The 26832-nt window shown below is 51.0% G+C and overlaps 1 protein-coding gene across 6 annotated transcripts in view; it reads right to left on the reverse strand.

Annotated features, from left to right (window-relative positions):
• LOC134970257 (golgin subfamily B member 1-like) overlaps nucleotides 1-23367 on the reverse strand; it is a 375865-nt gene extending 352498 nt beyond the window's left edge. For 3 of the 6 annotated variants that reach the window (XM_063946251.1, XM_063946249.1, XM_063946248.1), the window contains exon 1: nucleotides 23226-23367. The gene's annotated coding sequence lies outside the window, so the exon portion shown is untranslated. The remainder of the gene's footprint in view (nucleotides 1-23225) is intronic. The other 3 variants (XM_063946253.1, XM_063946252.1, XM_063946250.1) reach the window with 1 other exon arrangement.
• Between the last annotated feature and the right edge of the window lie 3465 nt (nucleotides 23368-26832).

The raw sequence follows: 26832 nt of genomic DNA on the forward strand, positions 1-26832 counted from the left end.
CATTTTGTCACGGTACAGCTACATCACATCTACAGTTCTTTCCATTACTGAGCAACACCCTGCACCTAGAGTGAACACTAAACAGGGTTACAAGCTGCTATTTGGACCCGTTATGAGATGCCAGGTAGGACACGCCCTAAATGTGTCAGCACGCTACAGTGGCGCTAGCAGGTAGTTCACTTTTTATCTCAGAGCTGTAAATGCAGTAACCGGACTCTAGGTCGACGCTAATCAGGTCAACAGTGGATAGGTCGACACTAGAAATCAGCCGACATGGACATTAGGTCGACATGGACAAGGTTGACATGAAAAAAGTAGATATGAATTTTTCACACTTTTTTACTTTTTGGACTTTTTCATTCTTTACGATCCACGTGGACTACGATTGGGAGGGTGTGGTATGGAAGGTAGATAGTAACTAGGTCGACAGGGTCTCTATGTCAACAGGTCAAAAGGTCGACATGAGTTTTTTATATTTTTTTGGCGTCGTTTTCTTTGTAGAGAGACCGGGAACCCCAATTAGTGCACCGTGTCCCTTCGCTCGGCACAGATTACCGTTCCAATCGTAGTCCACGTGGATCGTTACGTATGAAAAGGTTAAAAAAAATAATAATTTACTCACCGGTAATTCTATTTCTCGTAGTCCGTAGTGGATGCTGGGAACTCCGTAAGGACCATGGGGAATAGACGGGCTCCGCAGGAGACTGGGCACTCTAAAAGAAAGATTAGGTACTATCTGGTGTGCACTGGCTCCTCCCTCTATGCCCCTCCTCCAGACCTCAGTTAGGATACTGTGCCCGGAAGAGCTGACACAATAAGGAAAGGATTTGGAATCCCGGGTAAGACTCATACCAGCCACACCAATCACACCGTATAACTCGTGATAACTATACCCAGTTAACAGTATGAACAATAACTGAGCCTCTCAACAGATGGCTCAACAATAACCCTTTAGTTAGGCAATAACTATATACAAGTATTGCAGACAATCCGCACTTGGGATGGGCGCCCAGCATCCACTACGGACTACAAGAAATAGAATTACCGGTGAGTAAATTCCTATTTTCTCTGACGTCCTAGTGGATGCTGGGTACTCCGTAAGGACCATGGGGATTATACCAAAGCTCCCAAACGGGCGGGAGAGTGCGGATGACTCTGCAGCACCGAATGAGCAAACTCAAGGTCCTTCTCAGCCAGGGTATCAAACTTGTAGAATTTTGCAAAAGTGTTTGATCCCGACCAAGTAGCAGCTCGGCCAAGTTGTAAAGCCGAGACCCCTCGGGCAGCCGCCCAAGAAGAGCCCACCTTCCTCGTGGAATGGGCTTTTACTGATTTAGGATGCGGCAGTCCAGCCGCAGAATGTGCAAGTTGAATCGTGCTACAGATCCAGCGAGCAATAGTCTGCTTTGAAGCAGGAGCACCCAGCTTGTTGGGTGCATGCAGGATAAACAGCGAGTCAGTTTTCCTGACTCTAGCCGTCCTGGAAACATAGATTTTCAGGGCCCGGACTACGTCCAGCAACTTGGAATCCTCCAAGTCCCGAGTAGCCGCAGGCACCACAATAGGTTGGTTCAAATGAAACGCTGATACCACCTTTGGGAGAAATTGGGGACGAGTCCTCAATTCTGCCCTGTCCATATGGAAAATCAGATATGGGCTTTTACAGGACAAAGCCGCCAATTCTGACACACGCCTAGCTGAGGCCAAGGCCAACAGCATGACTACCTTCCACGTGAGATACTTCAACTCCACGGTCTGAAGTGGCTCAGACCAATGTGATTTTAGGAAATCCAACACAACGTTGAGATCCCAAGGTGCCACTGGAGGCACAAAAGGGGGCTGAATATGCAGCACTCCCTTAACAAACGTCTGAACTTCAGGCAGTGAAGCCAGTTCTTTTTGAAAGAAAATAGACAGGGCCGAAATCTGGACTTTAATGGATCCCAATTTTAGGCCCATAGTCACTCCTGACTGTAGGAAGTGCAGAAATCGACCCAGCTGAAATTCCTCTGTTGGGGCCTTCCTGGCCTCACACCAAGAAACCTATTTTCGCCATATGCGGTGATAATGTTTTGCTGTCACATCCTTCCTAGCTTTTATCAGCGTAGGAATGACTTCATCTGGAATGCCCTTTTCCATTAGGATCCGGCGTTCAACCGCCATGCCGTCAAACGCAGCCGCGGTAAGTCTTGGAACAGACAGGGCCCCTGCTGTAGCAGGTCCTGTCAGAGCGGCAGAGGCCAATGGTCCTCTGAGATCATTTCTTGTAGTTCCGGGTACCAAGTTCTTCTTGGCCAATCCGGAACGATGAGTATAGTTCTTACTCCTCTCTTTCTTATTATCCTCAGTACCTTTGGTATGAGACGAAGAGGAGGGAACACATAAACCGACTGGTACACCCACGGTGTCACTAGAGCGTCCACAGCTATCGTCTGAGGGTCCCTTGACCTGGCGCAATATCTTTTTAGCTTTTTGTTGAGGCGGGACGCCATCATGTCCACCTGTGGCCTTTCCCAACGATTTACAATCAGCTTGAAGACTTCTGGATGAAGTCCCCACTCTCCCGAGTGGAGGTCGTGCCTGCTGAGGAAGTCTGCTTCCCAGTTGTCCACTCCCGGAATGAACACCGCTGACAGTGCTAGCACGTGATTCTCCGCCCATCGAAGAATCCTTGTGGCTTCTGCCATCGCCATCCTGCTTCTGGTGCCGCCCTGTCGGTTTACATGGGCGACCGCCGTGATGTTGTCTGACTGAATCAGCACCGGTTGGTTTTGAAGTTTTGGTTTTGCTTGGCTTAGGGCATTGTAAATGGCCCTTAGTTCCAGAATATTTATGTGTAGGGAAGTCTCCTGACTCGACCACTGTCCTTGGAAGTTTCTTCCCTGAGTGACTGCCCCCCAACCTCGGAGGCTTGCATCCGTGGTCACCAGGACCCAGTCCTGAATGCCGAATCTGCGGCCCTCGAGAAGATGAGCACTCTGCAACTACCACAGCAAAGACACCCTGGCCCTCGGGGACAGGGTGATCAACCGATGCATCTGAAGATGCGATCCAGACCACTTGTCTAACAGATCCCACTGAAAAATCCTTGCATGGAACCTGCCAAAGGGAATTGCTTCGTAAGAAGCTACCATCTTTCCCAGGACTCGCGTGCAGTGATGCACCGACACCTGTTTTGGTTTCAGGAGGTCCCTGACCAGAGATGACAATTCATGGGCCTTCTCCTCCGGGAGAAACACCTTCTTCTGTTCTGTGTCCAGAATCATGCCCAAGAACAGCAGACGCGTCGTAGGAATCAGCTGCGACTTTGGGATATTCAGAATCCAGCCGTGCTGTTGTAGCACTTCCCGAGATAGTGCTACTCCGACTAACAACTGCTCCTTGGACCTTGCCTTTATAAGGAGATGGTCGAAGTACGGGATAATTATAACTCCCTTCTTTCGAAGGAGTATCATCACTTCGGCCATTACCTTGGTAAATACCCTCGGTGCCGTGGACAGACCAAACGGCAACGTCTGGAATTGGTAATGACAGTCCTGTACCACAAACCTGAGGTACTCCTGGTGAGGTGGGTAAATGGGGACATGTAGGTAAGCATCCTTGATGTCCAGTGACACCATAAAATCCCCCTCTTCCAGGCTTGCAATAACCGCCCTGAGCGATTCCATTTTGAACTTGAACTTCCTTATATAAGTGTTCAAGGATTTCAAATTTAGAATGGGTCTCACCGAACCATCTGGTTTCGGTACCACAAACATTGTGGAATAGTAACCCCGTCCCTGTTGAAGGAGGGGAACTTTGATTATCACCTGCTGAAGGTACAGCTTGTGAATTGCCGCCAGTACTACCTCCCTTTCCTTGGGAGCAGCTGGCAAGGCTGATTTGAGGTAACGGCGAGGGGGAGACGCCTCGAACTCCAGCTTGTATCCCTGAGATACCACTTGTAGAACCCAGAGATCCACCTGTGAGCGAACCTACTGGTCGCTGAAGTTCCGGAGATGCGCCCCCACCGCACCTGGTTCCACCTGTGGAGCCCCAGCGTCATGCGGTGGACTTAGTGGAAGCAGGGGAGGATTTTTCTTCCTGGGAACTGGCTGTCTGGTGCAGCTTTTTCCCTCTACCCCTGCCTCTGGGCAGAAAGGACGCGCCTCTGACCCGCTTGCCTTTCTGAGGCCAAAAGGACTGTACTTGATAATACGGTGCTTTCTTAGGCTGTGAGGGAACCTGAGGTAAAAAAGTCGACTTCCCAGCTGTTGCTGTGGATACGAGGTCCGAGAGACCGTCCCCAAACAATTCCTCACCCTTATAAGGCAAAACCTCCATGTGCCTTTTAGAATCAGCATCACCTGTCCACTGCCGAGTCCATAATACTCTCCTGGCAGAAATGGACATTGCATTAATTCTAGATGCCAGCCGGCAAATGTCCCTTTGTGCATGCCTCATATATAAGACGACGTCTTTAATATGCTCTATGGTTAGCAAAATAGTATCCCTGTCAAGGGAATCAATGTTATCTGACAGGGTATCAGACCAAGCAGCTGCAGCACTACACATCCATGCTGAAGCAATTGCAGGTCTCAGTATAGTACCTGAGTGTGTATACACAGACTTCAGGATAGCCTCCTGCTTTCTATCCGCAGGCTACTTTAAGGCGGCCGTATCCTGAGACGGTAGTGCCACCTTTTTTGATAAGCGTGTGAGCGCCTTGTCCACCCTAGGGGAAGTTTCCCAACGTAACCTGTCCGTTGGCGGGAAAGGGTATGCCATTAGTAACCTCTTAGAAATCACTAATTTCTTATCTGGGGAACACCACGCTTCTTCACACAATTCATTTAACTCATCAGATGGGGGAAAAGTCACTGGCTGCTTTATCTCCCCAAACATAATACCCTTTTTAGTGGTAACCGGGTTAATGTCAGAAATGTGTAACACATTTTTCATTGCCGTAATCATGCATCGGATGGCCCTTGTGGATTGTACATTTGTCTCATCCTCGTCTACACTGGAGTCAGACTCCGTGTCGACATCTGTGTCTGCCATCTGAGGTAGCGGGCGTTTTTGAGCCCCTGATGGCCTCTGAGACGCCTGGGCAGGCGCGGGCTGAGATGCCGGCTGTCCCAAAGCTGTTACGTCATCGAACCTTTTATGCAAGGAGTTGACACTGTCGGTTAATACCTTCCACATATCCATCCACTCTGGTGTCGGCCCCGCAGGACGCGACATCACACTTATCGGCTCTTGCTCCGCCTCCACGTAAGCGTCCTCATCAAACATGTCGACACAGCCGTACCGACACACCGCACACACACAGGGAATGCTCTGACTGAGGACAGGACCCCACAAAGTCCTTTGGGGAGACAGAGAGAGAGTATGCCAGCACACACCAGAGCGCTATATAACAGAGGGATTTACACTAACACAAAGTGAATTTTCCCCCAATAGCTGCTTATATCACCTTTTGCGCCTAAATTTATGTGCCCCCCCTCTCTTTTTTACCCTTCTTGTAGTGTATACTGCAGGGGAGAGCCTGGGGAGCGTCCTTCCAGCGGAGCTGTGAAGAGAAAATGGCGCCGGTGTGCTGAGGGAGATAGCCCCGCCTCCTCCGCGGCGGGCTTCTCCCGCTTTTTTAATAATGTTAATGGCGGGGGATTAGGCACATATACAGTTTATAACTGTATTATGTGCACATTTGCCAAAAGGTATACTTATTGCAGCCCAGGGCGCCCCCCCCCCAGCGCCCTGCACCCACCAGTGACCGTAGCGTGTGGTGTGCTGTGGGAGCAATGTGCGCTACCTTATTGAAGACCGGAGTCTTCAGCCGCCGATTTTCTCCTGGAATCTACCGTCTTCTGGCTCTGCAAGGGGGACGGCGGCGCGGCTCCGGGAACGGACGATCGAGGTCGGGCCCTGTGTTCGATCCCTCTGGAGCTAATGGTGTCCAGTAGCCTAAGAAGCACAAGCTAGCTGCAAGCAGGTAGGTTTGCTTCTCTCCCCTCAGTCCCTCGTAGCAGTGAGTCTGTTGCCAGCAGATCTCACTGAAAATAAAAAACCTAATAAATACTTTCTTTTCTAGGAAGCTCAGGAGAGCCCACTAGGTGCATCCAGCTCTGGCCGGGCACAGATTCTAACTGAGGTCTGGAGGAGGGGCATAGAGGGAGGAGCCAGTGCACACCAGATATAGTACCTAATCTTTCTTTTAAGAGTGCCCAGTCTCCTGCGGAGCCCGTCTATCCCCCATGGTCCTTACGGAGTACCCAGCATCCACTAGGACGTCAGAGAAAAGAAAAAAAATTGTGAAAAACTCATGTCGATCTTTTGCCCTGTCGACCTAGAACATGTCGACCTGTCAACCAATAGTGGTCGACCTTGAGACCGGATCCCGATTAAGAACGGTAACCTGTGCCAAGCGCAGCGGTAGTGGAGTGAGGCACCTTGCCCGCAGCCCCTCGCCATGCAAGGGGATGTTGTATACTAATTGGGGTTCCCGGTCACTTGACGGAAAAAACGACACCCAAAAAACATAAAGAACGTCATGTCGACCTTTTTTAATGTCAACCTAAATGCTGTCGACTTTGAGTCCAATACCAGTAAATTCTAACATTGTCCACGGCTCATACCGGAAGATATACATTTTGGGATTTTCAGTTATCTTTTAAAAGGACACTTTTGTGAATAGGGCCACAGAAATGATTGTAAGCCGGGTTTAGATGCGACTGCGTGTGTTCGCCAGACATAAGGTCTTATTCAAAGTTGCTAGTAAACCAAAAAAATTACATCCAAGGACTGATGGAATTGAGGAGTCAGTAGCAACTGGCACCACAATAGGCTGATTGATATGAAAAGCCGACACAACCTTTGGAAGGAACTGCTGACATGTCCGGAGCTTAGCTCTATCTTCATGGGAGATCAAGTAGGGGACTTTTACAAGACAAAGCCCCCAACTCCGACACACGTCTAACATAAGCTAAGGCCAACAAAGTAACAACCTTCCACGTGAGAAACTTGACCTCAACCTCCTGTAGAGGCTCGAACCAATCCAATTGGAGGAACTGCAACACCATGTTAAGATCCCAGGGCGCCGTAGGCGGCACATAGGGAGGCTGGATGTGCAGAACCCCTTTCAAGAAAGTCTGAGCCCCAGGGAGGGAAGCCAGCTGTTTCTGGAAGAAAATGGATAGGGCCAAAATCTGGACCTTTATAGATTCCAACCTCAGGCCCATATCCACACCTGCTTGTAGGAAGAGGAGAAATCGTCCCAGTTGAAACTTCACCGTAGAAAACTTCTTGGATTCACACCAAGATACATACTTTTTCCAAATGCGATGGTAATGTTTAGACATTACTCCTTTCCTAGCCTGTATCAGGGTAGGAATAACCTTGTTCAGAATGCCCTTCTGAGCTAGTATCCAGCGTTCAACCTCCAAGCCGCAGTAAGCCTTGATAGGCGAACGGCCCCTGTTGCAGCAAGTCCTCCCGAAGAGGTAGAGGCCTCGGGTCTTCCAGCAGTAGACCCAGAAGATCCACGTACCAAGTCCTTCTTGGCCAATCTGGAGCGATGAGGATTTCCTGAACTCTTGTTCTCCTTATGAGCTTTAGGATCCTTGGAATGAGTGGAAGTGGAGGGAACACGTACACCGACTGGAACACCCATGGAGTCACCAGGGCGTCCACAGCCACTGCTTGTGGGTCTCTTGACCTGGAACAATACCTCTGAAGCTTCTTGTGGAGACGGGAGGCCATCATGTCTATTTGAGGTACACCCCAAAGATTTGTCACCTCCGTGAACACCTCCGGATGGAGGCCCCACTCTCCTGGATGGAGAGAGTGTCTGCTGAGGAAGTCTGCTTCCCAGATGTCCACTCCCGGAATGAAAATTGCTGACAGCGCCAACGCGTGCTTTTCTGTCAAGAGGATGATTCTTGTTACCTCCGACATTGCAGCTCTGCTCTTCGTTCCGCCCTGTCGGTTTATGTAGGCCACCGTCGTTACATTGTCCGACTGCACTTGAATGGCCCGATCTCGCAAAAGATCGTTGTACACGGCTCTTCGCTCCAGAATGTTTATTGGAAGACCGGATTCCAGACTTGACCACCTTTCTTGGAATGTTTCCCCTCAAGTGACTGCGCCCCATCCCCTGAGACTTGCATCCGTGGTTAGAAGGATCCAGTCCTGAATCCCAAACCTGCGGCCCTCCAGAAGGTGAGGCATTTGCAGCCACCAGAGAAGTGAAATCCTTGCTTTCGGCGACAGACATATCCTCTGGTGCATATGTAGATGAGAACCCGCCCACTTGTCTAGGAGGTCCAGTTGGAAGGATCGAGCATGAAATCTTCCGTACTGTAGAGGCTCGTAGGAGGCAACCATCTTTCCCACAAGGCGAATGCACTGATGAACCGATACCTGGGCAGGCTTCAAGACATCCCGGACCATCGATTATATCACCAACGCTTTCTCCACTGCTAGAAACACTCTCTGCACTTCCTTGTCGAGGATCATCCCCAGGAAAGACAATCTCCTCGTCGGTTCCAAATGTGATTTTGGAAGGTTCAGGATCCAACCATGTTCCCTGAGCAGACGAGTCATGAGAGCAATGGACTGCAACAGCCTTTATCAGCAGATCATCTAGATACGGAATTATGTTCACTCCCTGTCTGTGGAGGAGAACCATCATCTCTGCCATCACCTTGGTGAAACCTCTCGGTGCTGTGGAGAGCCCGAATGGCAGTGCCAGAAACGGATAGTGAATGTCTAACAGTTCAAATCTGAGATAAGCCTGATGCGGCGGCCAAATCGGGATGTGGCGGTACGCATCCTTGATATCCAGGGATACCAGAAACTCTCCCTCCTCCAGACCTGAGATCACCGCTCTCAGAGACTCCATTTTGAATTTGAACTCCCTCAAATAATAAGATTTTACTTACCGATAAATCTATTTCTCGTAGTCCGTAGTGGATGCTGGGGACTCCGTCAGGACCATGGGGATTAGCGGCTCCGCAGGAGACAGGGCACAAAACTAAAGCTTTAGGATCAGGTGGTGTGTACTGGCTCCTCCCCCTATGACCCTCCTCCAAGCCTCAGTTAGGATACTGTGCCCGGACGAGCGTACACAATAAGGAAGGATATTGAATCCCGGGTAAGACTCATACCAGCCACACCAATCACACCGTATAACTTGATCTTATTTTCTCTGACGTCCTAAGTGGATGCTGGGGACTCCGTCAGGACCATGGGGATTATACCAAAGCTCCCAAACGGGCGGGAGAGTGCGGATGACTCTGCAGCACCGAATGAGAGAACTCCAGGTCCTCTTTAGCCAGGGTATCAAATTTGTAGAATTTTACAAACGTGTTCTCCCCCGACCACGTAGCTGCTCGGCAGAGTTGTAATGCCGAGACCCCTCGGGCAGCCGCCCAGGATGAGCCCACCTTCCTTGTGGAATGGGCCTTGACAGATTTAGGCTGTGGCAGGCCTGCCACAGAATGTGCAAGTTGAATTGTGCTACAAATCCAACGAGCAATCGTCTGCTTAGAAGCAGGAGCACCCAGCTTGTTGGGTGCATACAGTATAAACAGCGAGTCAGATTTTCTGACTCCAGCCGTCCTTGAAATGTATATTTTCAATGCCCTGACAACGTCCAGCAACTTGGAATCTTCCAAATCGCTAGTAGCCGCAGGCACCACAATAGGCTGGTTCAGGTGAAACGCTGACACCACCTTAGGCAGAAACTGAGGACGCGTCCGCAGTTCTGCCCTGTCCGAATGGAAAATCAGATATGGGCTCTTATACGATAAAGCCGCCAATTCTGATACTCTCCTGGCTGAAGCCAGGGCCAGTAGCATGGTTACTTTCCATGTAAGATATTTCAAATCCACCGATTTGAGTGGCTCAAACCAATGGGATTTGAGAAAATCCAAAACTACATTCAGGTCCCACGGAGCCACTGGGGGCACAACCGGGGGCTGTATATGTAGTACTCCTTTTACAAAAGTCTGGACTTCAGGAACTGAAGCCAATTCTTTCTGGAAGAAAATCGACAGGGCCGAAATTTGAACCTTAATGGACCCCAATTTGAGGCCCATAGACAATCCTGTTTGCAGGAAATGTAGGAATCGACCCAGTTGAAATTCCTCCATGGGGGCCTTCCTGGCCTCACACCACGCAACATATTTTCTCCAAATGCGGTGATAATGTTGTGCAGTCACCTCCTTCCTGGCTTTAACCAGTGTAGGAATGACCTCTTCTGGAATGCCTTTTACCTTTAGAATTCGGCGTTCAACCGCCATGCCGTCAAACGCAGCCGCGGTAAGTCTTGGAATAGACACGGTCCCTGCTGAATCAGGTCCCGTCTTAGAGGTAGAGGCCACGGATTTTCCGTGAGCATCTCCTGAAGTTCCGGGTACCAAGTTCTTCTTGGCCAATCCGGAGCCACGAGTATCGTTCTTACTCCCCTTTGCCGTATAATTCTCAGTACTTTGGGTATGAGAGGCAGAGGAGGAAACACATACACTAACTGGTACACCCACGGTGTTACCAGAGCGTCCACAGCTATTGCCTGAGGGTCTCTTGACCTGGCGCAATACCTGTCCAGTTTTTTGTTGAGGCGAGACGCCATCATATCCACCTTTGGTTTTTCCCAACGGTTCACAATCATGTGGAAGACTTCTGGATGAAGTCCCCACTCTCCCGGGTGTAGATCGTGTCTGCTGAGGAAGTCTGCTTCCCAGTTGTCTACTCCCGGAATGAACACTGCTGACAGTGCTATCACATGATCTTCCGCCCAGCGAAGGATCCTTGCAGCTTCTGCCATTGCTCTCCTGCTTCTTGTGCCGCCCTGTCTGTTTACGTGGGCGACTGCCGTGATGTTGTCCGACTGGATCAACACCGGCTGACCCTGAAGCAGGGGTTTTGCCAGGCTTAGAGCATTGTAAATTGCTCTTAGCTCCAGTATATTTATATGAAGAGACATCTCCAGGCTTGACCATACTCCCTGGAAGTTTCTTCCCTGTGTGACCGCTCCCCAGCCTCTCAGACTGGCATCCGTGGTCACCAGGACCCAGTCCTGTATGCCGAATCTGCGGCCCTCTAACAGATGAGCACTCTGCAACCACCACAGAAGAGACACCCTTGTCCGTGGCGATAAGGTTATCCGCTGATGCATCTGCAGATGCGATCCGGACCATTTGTCCAGCAGATCCCACTGAAAAGTTTGTGCGTGGAATCTGCCGAATGGAATTGCTTCGTAAGAAGCCACCATCTTTCCCAGGACTCTTGTGCATTGATGCACAGACACTTTTCCTGGTTTTAGGAGGTTCCTGACAAGTTCGGATAACTCCTTGGCTTTCTCCTCCGGAAGAAACACCTTTTTCTGAACCGTGTCCAGAATCATTCCCAGGAACAGCAGACGTGTTGTCGGGGTCAACTGAGATTTTGGAAAATTCAGAATCCACCCGTGTTGTTGCAGCACTACTTGGGTTAGTGCTACTCCGTCCTCCAGCTGTTCTCTGGACCTTGCCCTTATCAGGAGATCGTCCAAGTAAGGGATAATTAATACGCCTCTTTTTCGCAGAAGAATCATCATTTCGGCCATTACCTTGGTAAAGACCCGAGGTGCCGTGGACAATCCAAACGGCAGCGTCTGAAACTGATAATGACAGTTTTGCACCACGAACTTGAGGTACCCTTGATGTGAAGGGCAAATTGGGACATGCAGGTAAGCATCCTTTATGTCCAGGGACACCATAAAGTCCCCTTCTTCCAGATTCGCAATCACTGCTCTGAGTGATTCCATCTTGAACTTGAATTTTTGTATGTACAGGTTCAAAGATTTCAGATTTAGAATAGGTCTTACCGAGCCGTCCGGCTTCGGTACCACAAATAGCGTGGAGTAATACCCCTTTCCCTGTTGTAGGAGGGGTACCTTGACTATCACCTGCTGAGAAAACAGCTTGTGAATGGCTTCCAATACCGTCGCCCTGTCTGAGGGAGACGTTGGCAAAGCAGACTTTAGGAACCGGCGAGGGGGAGACTTCTCGAATTCCAACCTGTAACCCTGAGATACTACCTGCAGGATCCAAGGGTCCACCTGTGAGCAAGCCCACTGTGCGCTGAAATTCCTGAGTCGACCCCCCACCGCTCCTGAGTCCGCTTGTACAGCCCCAGCGTCATGCTGAGGGCTTTGCAGAACCCTGGGAGGGCTTCTGTTCCTGGGCAGGGGCTGCTTGCTGCCCTCTCTTACCCCTTCCTCTGCCCCGGGGCAGATATGACTGTCCTTTTGCCCTCTTGTTCTTATAGGACCGAAAGGACTGCGGCTGAAAAGACGGTGTCTTTTTCTGTTGGGAGGGGGTCTGAGGTAAAAAGGTGGATTTTCCGGCAGTTGCCGTGGCCACCAGATCCGATAGACCTACGCCAAATAATTCTTCCCCTTTATACGGCAATACTTCCATATGTCGTTTGGAATCCGCATCACCTGACCACTGTCGCGTCCATAAACTTCTTCTGGCAGATATGGACATCGCACTTACTCTCGATGCCAGAGTGCAAATATCCCTCTGAGCATCTCGCATATAAAGAAAAGCATCCTTTAATTGCTCTATAGTCAATAAAATACTGTCCCTATCCAGGGTATCAATATTTTCAGTCAGGGAATCCGACCAGACCACCCCAGCACTGCACATCCAGGCTGAGGCGATGGCTGGTCGCAGTATAACACCAGTATGTGTGTATATACTCTTTAGGGTAGTTTCCAGCCTCCTATCAGCTGGATCCTTGAGGGCGGCCGTATCAGGAGACGGTAACGCCACTTGTTTTGATAAGCGTGTGAGCGCCTTATCCACCCTAGGGGGTGTTTCCCAGCGCGCCCTAACCTCTGGCGGGAAAGGGTATAATGCCAATAACTTTTTTGAAATTAGCACTTTTCTATCTGGGTTAACCCACGCTTCATCACATATATCATTCAATTCCTCTGATTCAGGAAAAACTACAGGTAGTTTTTTCACCCCCCACATAATACCCCTTTTTGTGGTACTTGCAGTATCAGAGATATGCAAAGCCTCCTTCATTGCCGTGATCATATAACGTGTGGCTCTACTTGAAAATACGTTTGTTTCTTCACCGTCGACACTAGATTCAGTGTCCGTGTCTGGGTCTGTGTCGACCGACTGAGGTAAAGGGCGTTTTACAGCCCCTGACGGTGTCTGAGACGCCTGGGCAGGTACCAACTGGTTTTCCGGCCGTCTCATGTCGTCAACTGATTTTTGTAATGTGCTGACATTATCACGTAATTCCATAAACAAAGCCATCCATTCCGGTGTCGACTCCCTGGGGGGTGACATCACCATTACCGGCAATTGCTCTGCCTCCACACCAACATCGTCCTCATACATGTCGACACACACGTACCGACACACAGCAGACACACAGGGAATGCTCTTATCGAAGACAGGACCCCACTAGCCCTTTGGGGAGACAGAGGGAGAGTTTGCCAGCACACACCCAAGCGCTATAATATATATGGGAACAACCTTATATAAGTGTTGTATCCTTATAGCAGCTTAAATATATAAAATATCGCCATAAAAAGTGCCCCCCCTCTCTGTTTTACCCTGTTTCTGTAGTGCAGTGCAGGGGAGAGTCCTGGGAGCCTTCCTCACAGCGGAGCTGAGCAGGAAAATGGCGCTGTGTGCTGAGGAGAATAAGCCCCGCCCCCTATTCCGGCGGGCTTTTCTCCCGTAGTTTGTAATATCTGGCAGGGGTTAAATACATCCATATAGCCTCAAGGGCTATATGTGATGTATTTTTTAGCCATAAAAGGTATTTACATTGCTGCCCAGGGCGCCCCCAGCAGCGCCCTGCACCCTCCGTGACCGTTGGTGAGAAGTGTGTGACAAACAATGGCGCACAGCTGCAGTGCTGTGCGCTACCTTCAAGAAGACTGAAGAGCCTTCTGCCGCCGGTTTCTGGACCTTCAATCTTCAGCATCTGCAAGGGGGGTCGGCGGCGCGGCTCCGGGACGAACCCCAGGGTGAGACCTGTGTTCCGACTCCCTCTGGAGCTAATGGTGTCCAGTAGCCTAAGAAGCCAATCCATCCTGCACGCAGGTGAGTTGAACTTCTCTCCCCTAAGTCCCTCGATGCAGTGAGCCTGTTGCCAGCAGGACTCACTGAAAATAATAAACCTAAAAACTTTTTCTAAGCAGCTTCTTAAGAGAGCCACCTAGATTGCACCCTGCTCGGACGGGCACAAAAACCTAACTGAGGCTTGGAGGAGGGTCATAGGGGGAGGAGCCAGTACACACCACCTGATCCTAAAGCTTTAGTTTTGTGCCCTGTCTCCTGCGGAGCCGCTAATCCCCATGGTCCTGACGGAGTCCCCAGCATCCACTTAGGACGTCAGAGAAAAGGGTTTAACGATTTCAAGTTCAAAATCGGTCTGACCGAACCATCCGGTTTCGGTACCACGAAAAGGTTTGAATAGTAACCCATATGTTGCATATAAGGTGGAACTGGAACAATGACCTCTGACTTTTCCAATTTTTGGATGGCTTCCTGTAAGATAGCCCTGTCTGTCAGTAAAGCTGGCAAGTCTGATTTGAAGAATCGGTGAGGTGGGAGTTCTTGAAACTCCAGTCTGTACCCCTGGGACACAATATCCAGTACCCAGGGATCCAGGCCGGACAACACCCAGACGTGGCTGAAACGTCTGAGTCTCGCACCCACCAACCCGTTCTCCAGGCTGTGCAGTCCACCGTCATGTTGAGGATTTTGAGGAACCAGAAGCAGGCTTCTGGTCCTGGGAGCCTGCAGGAGCTGGCTTCTTGGATTTTGCCCGATCACCTCTAAAGAAAGTGGTAGGAGGCTTGGACTTTTTCATCTTAGCGGTCGAAAGTACTGCGATGCCGAGGAAGAAAAGGGTTTCTTCGTAGAAGGAGCAGCTGAGGGAAGAAAAGGTGACTTACCTGCGGTAGCCGTGGAAATCCACGCATCCAATGCTACCCCAAATAGAGCTGACCTGTGAAGGGTTGTTTCTCCACACTTCTCCTGTATTCCGCGTCTGCAGACCACTGGCGTAGCCAGAGTCCCCTGCGAGCTGAGACCGACATGGAAGATATCCTTGCATGCAGCGTACCCAGGTCCTTCATGGACTCCACCATGAAACCCGCAGAATCCTGTATGTTACGTAAAAACAGTTAAATGTCACTTCTATCCATTGTATCGTACTCTTCTAGTAACGTGCCTGACCACTTTACTATAGCTTTAGAAATCCATGCACAGGCAATAGTAGGCCTTAACACCACCCCTGAAGCAGTGTTCCTCTGGAGAAGAAACTTCCTCTGCAGAATAAGACACAGAGTCCCTGGACATGGCTATGTGAGAGAACAGCCACATACACACAGGAAAATGTCACAGTTTCCCCCCCACCCCCCCAAGTACCTTCAGAGAAACACAGAGCTTGGAGCCAGCCCACACATGGCGCTTAATTAGGCAGTTGTAAACAAAACACCTGGCGCTGACTGTGTACCCTTAATAGACTACACAGTAATTTACAGCCTCCCCCCTTCTACAACCCCTGGTACCGCACAGGATAGCTGGAGTTGTGTGGAGTGACAGCACTCCAGTCAGCGTCTCTGTAGCTGTATCTGCAGGGAGAAAATGGCGCTGGAAGCCACTGGGTCCGCACTGAGGAGAAACTCCGCCCCTTGAACATGGCACATCTTCCCGCACTTTCAATTCTTTATACTGGCCTGAGGCTGGCAGCGTTACTGGGGTCCCTGACAGCCGTGAGTGACCAGTGTAGGGTGTCTGCGCTGGCCCAGGGCGCCCCTCATAGCACCGCACTGTGTACCGCTGCGCTCCTACCCTGTTGCCGCCATTTATACCGGCTCCCCGCTTGTCGGGATGCCAGTGACTCACTCGCCACCGGAATCTTCTGGCTCTGTTAGTGGGTGGTGGCATGCTGCTGGGGCGAGCGGATACCTTGTGGCGGAGAACGATCATCACCCTCTGGAGCTCAGTGTCCAGTCAGCGGAGACAGTGGCTCAGACCCCGCAGGCCGGACACTGCTCACCCCCTAAGTCCCACAAAGCAGGGAGGCTGTTGCCAGCAGCCTCCCTGTGCCTAACTCTAAGAAAAATAATAAAACTAGAAAAACTCCTATGGAGCTCCCTTAGCTGTGACCGGCTCCTCCGGGCACATTTTCTAAACTGAGTCTGGTAGGAGGGGCATAGAGGGAGGAGCCAGCTCACATTCTCAAACTCTTAGAAGTGCCAATGGCTCCTGGTGGACCTGTCTATACCCCATGGTACTAATGTGGACCACAGCATCCTCTAGGACGTAAGAGAAACAATATACCCCACCCAAATCTAACTCTCTCTGCACGTTACATCTGCCCCACCTGCAGTGTACATGGTTTTGCCCAGCTGCTAACAACTCTGAATAACCCCCATAATCTCTGCCTGTGTGGAAGCGTACTCCCTATTCAGTCGGCTGGTGATGTGTGAGAGAGTGGGGTTACATTGCTACAGACTATTAGTCTTCATTGTCAGAGTTTCATTTTTATTTTTCAGAATAATGCCCTCATAATGCATTGATGACTTCCCTTTAAGAAAGTGACTTGACTGGTTGTGTCAGTTGCTGCAGGACGCACCATCCTCCTCCCATAATCCCAGCACGCTAACTGCAATAAACCGGCTGCCATCGACAAAGCACAGGGCCTACGTCTAAATCTCATCAATCTCTCCGGCTAGTTATTTTACTAAAGCCAAGAGGAATGTCACCGAGACTGGCGGCCATATAAAATGTCATAGGTGTGACCCTGGCACCAGTGTCCGTGCAGTGTAACTCTATGCACCTGTCAGTGATCTCCTCTCTGCAGCGACAGCTGAGCAGGCTATGTGTGGGTTGAGGATTATTCTGCAGCTGCCCTACTATCAGAATAGCGACAAGCAGCAGAGAGAACGATGAAAACAGAAATAGTCTGCTCTGAGCAACTTATTATCACAGCTACTTGTCTATATGGGTCCTGCGTCCACCAGAGATGGCTGTTACACAACGGCAGCATTCTGCACTGTCCTAAATGCATAGGCTGACCATATTATCCCTTTATCCTGGGACACTCATGAATTACACAGGTTCTTTGGCTGCTTAAAACCAGGTGAAATGCAGGCTTGTAGTCAGCCAGCCACAGAACCTGTGTAATTCATGAGTGTCCCAGGTTAAAGGCATAATAAGGTCAGCCTACGAAATGCATCAACTGGCAGGGATTACTTTTTTATTTGCAATACCTGGTCTGATCATCTGCTCAGTCTCGTACATTACTGGCAGATCTATGAGTGACAGTGTACAAGCATTAAAGTATACTGCACAAAGCATCCAAATAAATCAACATTGCTGCAGTTTAATAATTCACGCCCAGTTTCTAGTAATCTTGTAGTTTCATGTGCTCCCAGATGGGGTTAAGGGAAAGTGGGATAAGTGCCAGGTCATGCAAGAGGTAGAGAGTCAATGACTCTCCAGCTGTACCGGAACCATACCTCCCGACAGGACCCTCTCCAGGAGAGACACAATACTCTTCCCGCATACCTCCCGACAGGACCCTCTCCAGGAGAGACACAATACTCTTCCCGCATACCTCCCGACAGGACCCTCTCCAGGAGAGACACAATACTCTTCCCGCATACCTCCCGACAGGACCCTCTCCAGGAGAGACACAATACTCTTCCCGCATACCTCCCGACAGGACCCTCTCCAGGAGAGACACAATACTCTTCCCGCATACCTCCCGACAGGACCCTCTCCAGGAGAGACACAATACTCTTCCCGCATACCTCCCGACAGGACCCTCTCCAGGAGAGACACAATACTCTTCCCGCATACCTCCCGACAGGACCCTCTCCAGGAGAGACACAATACTCTTCCCGCATACCTCCCGACAGGACCCTCTCCAGGAGAGACACAATACTCTTCCCGCATACCTCCCGACAGGACCCTCTCCAGGAGAGACACAATACTCTTCCCGCATACCTCCCGACAGGACCCTCTCCAGGAGAGACACAATACTCTTCCCGCATACCTCCCGACAGGACCCTCTCCAGGAGAGACACAATACTCTTCCCGCATACCTCCCGACAGGACCCTCTCCAGGAGAGACACAATACTCTTCCCGCATACCTCCCGACAGGACCCTCTCCAGGAGAGACACAATACTCTTCCCGCATACCTCCCGACAGGACCCTCTCCAGGAGAGACACAATACTCTTCCCGCATACCTCCCGACAGGACCCTCTCCAGGAGAGACACAATACTCTTCCCGCATACCTCCCGACAGGACCCTCTCCAGGAGAGACACAATACTCTTCCCGCATACCTCCCGACAGGACCCTCTCCAGGAGAGACACAATACTCTTCCCGCATACCTCCCGACAGGACCCTCTCCAGGAGAGACACAATACTCTTCCCGCATACCTCCCGACAGGACCCTCTCCAGGAGAGACACAATACTCTTCCCGCATACCTCCCGACAGGACCCTCTCCAGGAGAGACACAATACTCTTCCCGCATACCTCCCGACAGGACCCTCTCCAGGAGAGACACAATACTCTTCCCGCATACCTCCCGACAGGACCCTCTCCAGGAGAGACACAATACTCTTCCCGCATACCTCCCGACAGGACCCTCTCCAGGAGAGACACAATACTCTTCCCGCATACCTCCCGACAGGACCCTCTCCAGGAGAGACACAATACTCTTCCCGCATACCTCCCGACAGGACCCTCTCCAGGAGAGACACAATACTCTTCCCGCATACCTCCCGACAGGACCCTCTCCAGGAGAGACACAATACTCTTCCCGCATACCTCCCGACAGGACCCTCTCCAGGAGAGACACAATACTCTTCCCGCATACCTCCCGACAGGACCCTCTCCAGGAGAGACACAATACTCTTCCCGCATACCTCCCGACAGGACCCTCTCCAGGAGAGACACAATACTCTTCCCGCATACCTCCCGACAGGACCCTCTCCAGGAGAGACACAATACTCTTCCCGCATACCTCCCGACAGGACCCTCTCCAGGAGAGACACAATACTCTTCCCGCATACCTCCCGACAGGACCCTCTCCAGGAGAGACACAATACTCTTCCCGCATACCTCCCGACAGGACCCTCTCCAGGAGAGACACAATACTCTTCCCGCATACCTCCCGACAGGACCCTCTCCAGGAGAGACACAATACTCTTCCCGCATACCTCCCGACAGGACCCTCTCCAGGAGAGACACAATACTCTTCCCGCATACCTCCCGACAGGACCCTCTCCAGGAGAGACACAATACTCTTCCCGCATACCTCCCGACAGGACCCTCTCCAGGAGAGACACAATACTCTTCCCGCATACCTCCCGACAGGACCCTCTCCAGGAGAGACACAATACTCTTCCCGCATACCTCCCGACAGGACCCTCTCCAGGAGAGACACAATACTCTTCCCGCATACCTCCCGACAGGACCCTCTCCAGGAGAGACACAATACTCTTCCCGCATACCTCCCGACAGGACCCTCTCCAGGAGAGACACAATACTCTTCCCGCATACCTCCCGACAGGACCCTCTCCAGGAGAGACACAATACTCTTCCCGCATACCTCCCGACAGGACCCTCTCCAGGAGAGACACAATACTCTTCCCGCATACCTCCCGACAGGACCCTCTCCAGGAGAGACACAATACTCTTCCCGCATACCTCCCGACAGGACCCTCTCCAGGAGAGACACAATACTCTTCCCGCATACCTCCCGACAGGACCCTCTCCAGGAGAGACACAATACTCTTCCCGCATACCTCCCGACAGGACCCTCTCCAGGAGAGACACAATACTCTTCCCGCATACCTCCCGACAGGACCCTCTCCAGGAGAGACACAATACTCTTCCCGCATACCTCCCGACAGGACCCTCTCCAGGAGAGACACAATACTCTTCCCGCATACCTCCCGACAGGACCCTCTCCAGGAGAGACACAATACTCTTCCCGCATACCTCCCGACAGGACCCTCTCCAGGAGAGACACAATACTCTTCCCGCATACCTCCCGACAGGACCCTCTCCAGGAGAGACACAATACTCTTCCCGCATACCTCCCGACAGGACCCTCTCCAGGAGAGACACAATACTCTTCCCGCATACCTCCCGACAGGACCCTCTCCAGGAGAGACACAATACTCTTCCCGCATACCTCCCGACAGGACCCTCTCCAGGAGAGACACAATACTCTTCCCGCATACCTCCCGACAGGACCCTCTCCAGGAGAGACACAATACTCTTCCCGCATACCTCCCGACAGGACCCTCTCCAGGAGAGACACAATACTCTTCCCGCATACCTCCCGACAGGACCCTCTCCAGGAGAGACACAATACTCTTCCCGCATACCTCCCGACAGGACCCTCTCCAGGAGAGACACAATACTCTTCCCGCATACCTCCCGACAGGACCCTCTCCAGGAGAGACACAATACTCTTCCCGCATACCTCCCGACAGGACCCTCTCCAGGAGAGACACAATACTCTTCCCGCATACCTCCCGACAGGACCCTCTCCAGGAGAGACACAATACTCTTCCCGCATACCTCCCGACAGGACCCTCTCCAGGAGAGACACAATACTCTTCCCGCATACCTCCCGACAGGACCCTCTCCAGGAGAGACACAATACTCTTCCCGCATACCTCCCGACAGGACCCTCTCCAGGAGAGACACAATACTCTTCCCGAATACCTCCCGACAGGACCCTCCCAAGGAGAGACACAATACTCTTCCCGAATACCTCCCGATAGGACTCTCTCCAGGAGAGACACAATACTCTTCCTGCATACCTCCCGACAGGACCCTCTCCAGGAGAGACACAATACTCTTCCTGCATACCTCCCGACAGGACCCTCCCAAGGAGAGACACAATACTCTTCCCGAATACCTCCCGATAGGACCCTCTCCAGGAGAGACACAATACTCTTCCCGCATACCTCCCGACAGGACCCTCTCCAGGAGAGACACAATACTCTTCCCGCATACCTCCCGACAGGACCCTCTCCAGGAGAGACACAATACTCTTCCCGCATACCTCCCGACAGGACCCTCTCCAGGAGAGACACAATACTCTATTCCCGCATACCTACCGACAGGACCCTCTCCAGGAGAGACACAATACTCTTCCCGAATACCTCCCGACAGGACCCTCTCCAGGAGGGCCAATATACTCTATTCCTGCATACCTCCCAACAGGACCCTCTCAAGGAGAGACACGATACTCTATTCCTGCATACCTCCCAACAGGACCCTCTCCAGGAGGGCCAATATACTCTATTCCTGCATACCTCCCGACAGAACCCTCTCCAGGAGGGCCACAATACTCTATTCCCGCATAGCTCCCAACAGGACCCTCTCCAGGAGGGACACAATACTCTATTCCTGCATACCTCCCGACAGGACCCTCTCCAGGAGGGACACAATACTCTATTCCTGCATACCTCCCGACAGGACCCTCTCCAGGAGAGACACAATACTCTTCCCGCATACCTTCCGACAGGACCCTCTCCAGGAGGGACAATATAATCTATTCCTGCATACCTCCCAACAGGACCCTCTCCAGGAGGGACACAATACTCTATTCCCGCATACCTCCCGACAGGACACTCTCCAGGAGAGACACAATACTCTATTCCTGCATACCTCTTAACAGGACCCTCTCCAGGAGAGACACAATACTCTATTCCCGCATACCTCCCAACAGGACCCTCTCCAGGAGAAACACGATACTCTATTCCTGCATACCTCCCAACAGGACCCTCTCCAGGAGGGACACAATACTCTATTCCTGCATACCTCCCAACAGGACCCTCTCCAGGAGGGACACAATACACTATTCCTGCATACCTCCCGACAGGACCCTCTCCAGGAGAAACACGATACTCTATTCCTGCATACCTCCTAACAGGACCCTCTCCAGGAGGGACACAATACTCTATTCCCGCATACCTCCCGACAGGACCCTCTCCAGGAGAAACACGATACTCTATTCCTGCATACCTCCTAACAGGACCCTCTCCAGGAGGGACACAATACTCTATTCCTGCATACCTCCCGACAGGACCCTCTCCAGGAGAAACACGATACTCTATTCCTGCATACCTCCTAACAGGACCCTCTCCAGGAGGGACACAATACTCTATTCCTGCATACCTCCCGACAGGACCCTCTCCAGGAGAAACACGATACTCTATTCCTGCATACCTCCCAACAGGACCCTCTCCAGGAGAGACACGATACTCTATGGGCTGTAACACACTACCCGGTTTACACCGGATAGCACCTTCCAGTGGATATTTCCGGCTGCAACCCGGCAGCCGTGCCGGGGCCGTGTCGTGTGAAAAGACACATTGCTCTGAATGTGTCTCAGCAGCGCGGCAGCGTGAAAAAAACGTCCGGGATTTTGCCGGGCTGCGGAAGCCGGCACATGTGTTACAGCCCTATTCCTGGACTTCCCTCTTCATTGAGGATTGCCGTCACCTGTTTTGAACAGGTTAATTGACGCCAAAAGTGTTTCAACACAGGTGACAGCAAGGTTGATGCTAGATCCAAGTGGCCTAAGGGTCCTTTTCCGTAAGGGGGAGCAGCCACGACACAAGGGGGAGGAGCTAGGCCAGCGGGACAGTTGCTCTCCTATCCACGCCACCAACTATTACCTTTAGTAATCAGGTGGCGAGCGGAGCGGAGTGAGACACCGAGCCCGAAGCTTGGCGAGCGAAGCGTGGCAAGCGAAGCGAGCCCACGAGGGTACTTTTCGGGTACCCAGTTCGGCCGTAGCTCCTCCCCTTGGTGACGTGTCTCCTCCCCCAGGTACGTCAGAAGGTCCCTTCTCCCACTCCGATATAGAATCAACCATGACAGCAACCCTAAATTAAGCAGGACGTACAGGAACAGAGAATTTTGACCCTCCTGGAGAGGGTTATGTTGGGAGGTATGCCGGAACTACAATTACCAGCATGTCCTCCATGGCCAGGCTGAGCAGACAACAGCTGCATGAGACACAGTATGTCTATACCTGTGACAGGATGTGAAGTGCAAACCTGGAATGCAGGTAGGAGGGGGGGCTACAATGCACCTCCACCCTCCCGGGGCCTATGATCACCTGTATAACTGGACCAAGTCGCCATTTCCCTAGCCTATGCCCCGCCCTCCTCACCTGGGGCCCGGGGTCCTCGCGATTATTTCATGCTCCGGACTCTGCTCCCATTACACTCGATCTGTCCCCTCCACCTGCAGCTCAGCTCCGGCAGCCATCTTGGTGTAGGGTATCGCATTCAGCTGCCAACACAGCTGAGCCGTGACGTCAGAGCCCACTGCTCTACTTCTTTAGATTCTAGCGCCGGCCATGGAACTCGCTGGCTGCCCGGTTTAAAGATGGCGGTCAGAAGCTCCCTACAGCTGAGCAATCCGGGAAGGAATGAGGTGCATGCAGACTTGGCATCGATGCCTGTTGTAATGTCTCCAGAGGCACTTTGCTGTAGGGCAGCTGGGGTTGGTGCAGTGAGCAAGGCACGAATTGTGGGCAGCATTGTATAATGCGATTACTCCATTATGTTTATTTCTCTAACATCCATAAGGGATATTGGGGACACTTAGTACAATGGGGTATTAGATGGGGTCCAAAGGAGCTGGTGCACTTTATAAAAAAAAAAAAAAAGAGTATTTTTATTCAACAGAATGGAAGAGGTACAGACTTTTCAGTGTATGCCGGGAAATCCGGGTGACATTACATAACATTTATAGTTTGCATAGCCCCGCCACACCATATACACACAAATTTGAGCATGACCGGCAGATGTAAGGCCATCTAATAACATCCCACAAAGCAATTTTCGAAGTCTGAAAATAAATGTCAACACATTCATAAAACATTTTCACATTTCTCCCCAAACTAGCTCAATTAACCCCCCAACTATAAGGCCAGATACGGCCTGGTGCGCCGAACAAAAATACCTAAAATAACCATAATTATCAAACTAAATAAAATAATAACAAACAAACAAAACAAAAGCTTAAGCAAAGTAAAACAAATCAATACCATCAAGTCTATGGTCTCGTGGTCGTGCGAGGCGAGGTACAAAATCCACATAATATAAATACCAATACGGGGGGGGGGACTTAGGGGCCAGGTCGGCTACACAAATCCCAGAAAACCAGGCCACTAATAAGGCACAATACGTCTCAAAGCTTAAGGGCAGGGGTGGAATATCTAGAATTGATCCAGAAGGACCATATTTTCCTGTATTTACATATTACATATAAACATACCGATCTTTCAACATGGTGTCGTTCACTAAGGCTTTGAATGCAGACATCGTAGGAGAATGTGGGGCCATCCATGTCCGCGCTATGCATACCTTAGCAAGGGCGCAAATGCTACGAGCATACAATCCCTCCCACCGGGGCCCAGAATCAGGCTCTCCCATCCCCAAAATGCAGAATCCCGGAGTCAACATGCCTCTTGGTATCCCTGTATGTTCCAGAATCGACCCGACCCCAGCACAAAACACCTGCAAGGACGGACATTCCCACACTAGATGCCAGAATGATCCGCCAGCAGTCCCGCATTTAGGACAAGTGGCAGCACCACCAGCCCCGAACCTGGCCAACCTGCTCGGCGTCATATACGATCTGTGCAGTATAAAGAGTTGAATTTGTTGGAACCGCAGTGATTTGGTGACCTGACACGAGTTCCTCAGCGCAACCCCCCACTCCTCCACATCTATAGGGCCTAAGTCGTGCTCCCAACGTTCCCGAAGATTTGAGAGCGGGTCTGCATGAATTGTTGCAAGAAGGTACGAGTAGGTGAATGATATCACCTTGACCCGACCCAATGCACTTAAAAAGGTCTTAATGGGGAAGGGGAGGAGCGCCGGGGAAGAATCCCCAAACTGTGATTGTAAGGCGTGTCGGAGCTGCAAATACCTGTAAAAGTAGGAGTTTGGGAGACCAAACTCCTCTTTCAGGTGCTGAAAGGATTTTAGAGCACCGTCGTTATACAGCTGGTACATGGAAGTCACCGAGTACGGGGCCCACACCCCCACTCCCTCCAAAGACCCCAACTCACGAAGCGACACGGAGTGCCAAAGAGGAGTATCCGGGTCCATACCATCATACCCAAACATGCCCGTCAAGGCCAGCCAAATCTTCATGGCCTGAAATACAATAGGAGGAGACAACCGGGAAGCGCTCCCTCCCACCAATAACTGCGCCGGGGAAAGGTCCGGGTAATAGCACCTGAGAAACGCCCAACATAACTCGGCCTCCTCTCCCCCCCGCAACCAAATGCCGATGTGAGCTAACTGGGCCGCAAAATAGTACAGTTGAAAGTGAGGCAAGGCCAATCCCCCGTCTGCTTTTTGTCTAGTAAGGGTAGTCAACTTAATTCTAGGCCTTTTATTGGCCCATACCAGTGATGTCAATATACTGTTTAACTTCTTGAAGAAGGCCGGGAAGACATACACAGGGGATTGTGAAAAAACATACAGTAGCTTAGGCAAAACTATCATTTTAATAAGGCTAACCCTACCCGTCTGTTATGCACACCAGTGCCAGCAGGAATGTACTGGTGTCTGAACGGTGAGGGATGCAAAACAAATGAACTCACAGACAGACTGGGGAATATGACATTACATACACAGAAGGTGATAGGGTAACAAAATAAACACAAAGTGAACAGAGAAGCCCAAAGGCTAAGAAACTGGGTGTCTCCCTAGTATTAGGAATGCTCAGATGGAAAGAAGCGAGATGTAGTGATTTAATACGTAGAGAACCCGAAATGCTGTTGCTAAGGGCAACAGCAAGACCCTAAAGGGTTACCAACGGGTGTGGCAGTAAACTCCTTGGTCAGAGATGGAATAATAGACACAAGGAGAGTCTCCACAATCCTAGTCCTCACTTGCAGTGCACTGGTTCAGCTTACTGCCACTAAACTGACACCTGAACACCTTGCACAGTGAGAAAAGATTTTGGCAGGCAAGTCTGAGAATACAGCCGCAAACTTGCTAGGTTCACAGAGTAGCAAAAGAACCCCAGCAGGTTAAACGACTGACTCCAGTCTTACTGCTAGGTCTGGATTGGCAGAGTGTAATACCAAATCCCAAGGCCTATTTGCAGTAAGCAACAAACAAATACAAAGTTTACACAGTACTAGCTAGCTTTCAGGAACTGACTAACCAACAAAGATTCAGCAGCATCTGCCTAACCTGAGAAGAGGGTTTATATAGCAGGTGCTGTCCACGCCCCACTCAGACCTCACAGACTGTGAGCACAAAAACCAGCACCGGATCCCCTGCCGTGCACAGAGCCTGTAACCACTGCACAGCAAAAGACCCGAACCGGAGTATCAGCTACGCTCAGGTTACTCCGCTAGCACTTGTCTCCCGGTTGCCATGACGACGTGGCAGCACAGAGCAGGAGACCCTAACAGTACCCCCCTCTGACGAGGGGTCAAAGAACCCCTACCACCGGGTTTATCGGGGAACTGCGAGAAGAAAGAGCGTAACAGTCTGGGGGCATAAAGATCACAACTGCGCACCCACGACCGCTCCTCCGGGCCATACCCCTTCCAGTGCACCAAAAATGACAGCCGACCCCGAACCATCTTGGAGTCCTTTGAATCCTTTCAACAACAAACTCCCTCTAGCCACGTATCAGAAGAGGGGAACGTCTTCCACTGGAAGAAGGATTACTAATCGTCCGTTTTAAAAGGGAACAATGAAATGTTTTATTGATACCCAAAGAACGGGGTAGATCTAACTGAA

This window comes from Pseudophryne corroboree, chromosome 11 (assembly GCF_028390025.1).
Source record: "Pseudophryne corroboree isolate aPseCor3 chromosome 11, aPseCor3.hap2, whole genome shotgun sequence".
NCBI lineage: Eukaryota > Metazoa > Chordata > Amphibia > Anura > Myobatrachidae > Pseudophryne > Pseudophryne corroboree.